Here is a 4,642-nt window from a genome sequence, read left to right on the forward strand (position 1 = left end):
CTCCTGTTTCTTACTGTTTCTCAGTTCCACATGTAGAGATTTCCAAACTGAATCAGTAATCTCTGCTATTTAGAGCAACAGCTCCAGTTCACAGCACTGATACCTTTGGGAAGCACTAAACTCCTGGGCTGGCTCAGCTTCCTCACCACAAAAGCTCTCTGCAGCAATGCCAGGAAGATGAAGATCACTTTTTCATTGAGGGATCAGAGCCACCACTTCATCACCACTGCACTTTTCTTGCAAGCAAATGGAAGGGCAGCTCACAGAGTTCAGAGTCGCCTGCCTGCACAGGACCCATTCCTTCCCAGCAGTGGCTGGTAGCTCAGGGATTTGGTGGAAGTTGTTCCAGCTTTTCCAGACACAAGGGAAGCAGCAGCACTCCCAGTCAGAATGCTTTTTCCTTCAAACCAAAGGATCAGCTGGCCACTAGACACTCTTCTTTTCCTTAAAAATTTACAAATCAATTTCAACGTAGCAACTCTGTAGCTAAAACTATCAGAATTGATCACAGACTAGTGAGTCAGCTCTTGCATAAAGAAGTTAATTTAAAAACCTTCAAGCCAATGACAAAAATACATTTGGATAAAGTTGGAGATACTTGTTTCCAAAGCAATTACTGAAGCAGGCAATAATACAAAATCCCGACAGCAGTGTAGCTCTCCATTCCTACCTCAACAAGACCAATACCTGCAGCAGGAGCATACACAGAGGCAACTAACCAGTAAAGCCCAATACAGAGTCTCTAGATATAAAAATAACAGAAAATTTCACTGGTTTTCCACAACAATCTCCCTCCAGATAAACTGGTTGCAAGTGGCAGAGGGCACAGGCACTTAGCCATCAATTTTGTATTTTAAGTGCATAATACAGTAATTAGTGCTTTTTGAGTCAATGAAAGACCCCAGAGAGCAGCAGGGTGCAGCACTGCTGGGAAGTTCAGGACACTGCCTGCTGCTTTCCCTGGAAAGGTTGTACAGCAACAACAGGCTCTGCAGCACTGGCAAGGCAGCACTGGGAAGTCCGTGGCAGATTCCTGCTCACACCAGCCCAGTGCAGTGACACAGCACCTGGCCAGCTTTCCCAAAACTGCCTGTGAACACCTGTGGAACAGCCACAAGCCAAGCTTCATGTCCTTAGTTTCATGCTCCAGCTCGGCTCTGACTTTCTTACGCCATTCCCTGCTCTGTGTGCTCCAGCAGCTCCAGGACTCAGAGCCGGCCATTGGTAACACCCCCCTGAGCAACCCACCAAGATCACCTTTGACTTCTCTGAGGGAAATCGCCGATGCCCAGAAGCAGCCACTGATTTTGTCACCATCACTACACCACACCAGTGCTTTTCAGCTACACTCAGGGATTAAGCCAAGATTCCTTGTCAGAAATACTGCACAGGAATCTGGGATTAAGATGACGTGCATTGCATCAGATGAGCCCACGAGAGAACGAGCAAGGGGAAAAGAGAGCTTTTAGAGATGGAAACGTGAGCCAGCTGCTGGAGCAGATTACATGCTCCAGTAACTCTTTTTCTTGCTATTTCCCTTCCTTCTGGTCCCTCTGCACGTGAGTTACACTAAGTGCTCTCCTTGCTCAAACTGGGCTCATTGGGACAAGACCAGTGTGCACAGGCAGATATTAGATGTCTATCACAAAAGCAAAAGGTTTTAAGGTACTTCACTCACATTTGAGTATCTCCTTCATCCAGCTGACTTCCAGACAGCTCCCTTCCTCACCAACGTGCACACACTGGGAATATGGCACAGCTCTGATGGCAGGTGATACACAGGACAGCAATTCTGTGAAGGGGGTAACCCTCCCCAGCAATTCCAAGGAATCAACATCTTGAATCACAAGGTTACAGTAATTTCTACCGAGGAAGCAACATACAACCCTGTGCCTTGTCTTGCCTGATACAATCACACTAAGTGAACCTGAATTTTATTATTTTTTTGAGGAGCAATGAAGGGAAAGGGTGAACTGGAGCTGAAGTAACACAACAGACGACACAACCATCTGCCTTTTAAAATACAGCTTTACCCCAGACTGGTGACTGCACCATTTTAGGGCACTAAACAGTTCTGTGGAGATGCAGATGACTGTCTCAGTAAAACGATGACAACATAATGCAAAAATTCCCAGTCCAAGTATCTGTGGCAGCCAATCTACTTCCCAAGAAATCCCTAGTGCCCTGAATTTTAAGTTAACTTGCACCTAGAAACCAGTCCAGATGAGCCATTTTTGTTACTAGAGTATTTGCAAAGTACATTTAGTCACTGATTTCTTCGACAGTCTGTCATGATGAGAGTAAGAAGCACAGCAACGAGCTCATCACAGGCTGGCAACAGCATCCCAACGGGAACACATCTACCTCCAGAGGGCTATGATTCCTGGCTAGGAAAAGTATGGGGAAAAGATTGTAGCTGAAGAATATGGGTCCAGAAGATTTGGAAAACCGAGCTGCTGAAATCACCAAAACTCCCTAGCCATTAGGCTGGCAGCCCACAACCTTTCTGCATCTTCCCCAGGCAGCTTCCCCTCCCTCGCACACTCAGTACAACGGGAGTGAAGCCCCAGGGTGCTCCAAAGCCAGTTGTAATAGGTACAGAAATAGCAGCATTTCACTGAAATCTGTTTGTCAGCAGAGAAGAAGATGCAAAAACACAGTCTGGGAACTCACCAAGCCTGCACTTTCCTACAGGAATGCAGACAGCCACAACCATCCTCGTACTGGCTCATCAACTATTTTTAGCACCAGAAGGGGAGGCAGCCATCAGTGAAGGGCCTGTTCCCTTTGATCCAGCGGATCTGAGCACTGTCTCTGTCCCAGAGATCCTTTGCTACCAAAACCACAAACCAGGTAAAGAGCTTCAGGTTGTTCCTGCTCCCAAGTACAAGGCATCTCTCAGTAGTTACACGACAGGCTGGAAGAGGGCCATGCAGCCCATTTAATTCCATTCACTTCCTCTCCCCTCTGCACCACGCAGCCAGGCTCTATTAGTCTTCTGAGAGCAATTGTAGTTAAAGTGAAGGATGCCAGGAGGCCCTGGCCACTCAGCACACATTGGATGCACCGTTCGGAGCCGCCAGAGTCACCAGCTCCAAGCTGCAGGCTAGCAGCAGAGAAATCCCAGCATCCATGTCATTGCACGCAGCTTTATTTATCTCCAAAGGTTTAGCAAGTTAAACACAAGCTCCTTCTCAGAGACACTTCCCAACTGGTTCTGCATTTAGCACCCAAGCCGAGGAGCAGACTAAACTCAACTGGCACCACAATGAGCCTGGTTTCTCAGTCACTCATTCCTCCCTCTGGGAGCTGCAGGAACTTTCCCCCACAGCCAGAGGTGTATCCCAAGGCCAGCAAATGGCATTGCTGTCACCAAGACCCGGAACTGCCGTGGGCGTGAGCAGCTCCACGGAGAGGGATCAACACAAAGGAACACAAAGGAACACAACCCCCACTCACAGAACAGACACCCGTGGGGCCCAGAGCCGGTGCTGCTCCAGGACACTCAGCCTTTCCCCCGCGGATGAACAGGGAGAGCAGAGCTGGTGGTGACAGCTGCAGGGCACCCATCTGCTGACAGTGCTTCCAGCTCTTCCACCTGCCCCGCAGGAGGGTGGCAGAGATCCCGTGATTTTGGCTAAAGTGACTAAGCGGGATCATTTTGTCCTTCCCACCAGCTTTTTGTTCCAGCAACACAAAGCCTTCCCTGCATGCTCCCCACAAAACTGGAAAGGAGGGTGAAAAGAAGATCACAAACCACTCTCACCTCATTTCTCCCTACAAGCCCTCTGCTCCTGGTTCTACCTTTCACAGATGCCGTAAATGCAATGCCCAGTTGATGATGCAGCCTTAACAAACCACCACAAACTCGTATCAAACTCACATATCAAACTCCAATTTTGATATGAAAGAGCTCTTTTCAAGCACCAAGTGCTTTTATGGTACCTTTGTGATCTGCACAACTGAAATACGTACGCCACACGTTACAGCACGTTTGCATCCCTCAGCAGAAGGAATCTGAACTGCTGTGATTCTTTCATAGGGATACAGCACAGCCTGGCAGCCTTACAGATTTAGCTGAATTCATCCATCTGGAAAGCAGCAGCTTGGAACATCATGGCTCTTACGGTTTCCTGGTTTATATCCCACATCCCAGAGTCATTAAAGGCCATTTTTTCACCCTGCTCATCAAGGAATTGAAAATTTCTGAGGACCACAGGGCAGGAAACCAGGGAGCCGGGAGGACAGCCTTCCCAGGACACACCAGGAACTGCCTGGCCCAGACCTAGCCTGGTTCCACATGCCCCAGAGGTGCGGGGATGATCCGTAAGCGCTGCCATCCCTCGCAGGCAGCAGCACGAGGGCACAACCGCCCTGCAGCTCAGAGCCCACCTGCACCCACCGCCACAACTCCACCTGCTCTGCCAGCACAGATCCAACCTTTCCAGCACCACTGCTTCGTTTCCACAATTAGCCACGTACAGAGGTTTCTCCAGCCTCACCTACAGAGACCAATGACAAATGAATCAACATCATATACCATAGCTGTCCATTGCAGGGGCCAAATTTTTGCTACTCAGACCCGTTCCAGTTCAGCATTCCTCCTCCCACCACCGAAGAGAACATACTTTGTTACAGAGAC

The sequence above is a fragment of the Sturnus vulgaris genome, chromosome 18, assembly GCF_052056855.1.
Source record: "Sturnus vulgaris isolate bStuVul1 chromosome 18, bStuVul1.hap1, whole genome shotgun sequence".
Taxonomy (NCBI): Eukaryota; Metazoa; Chordata; class Aves; order Passeriformes; family Sturnidae; genus Sturnus; species Sturnus vulgaris.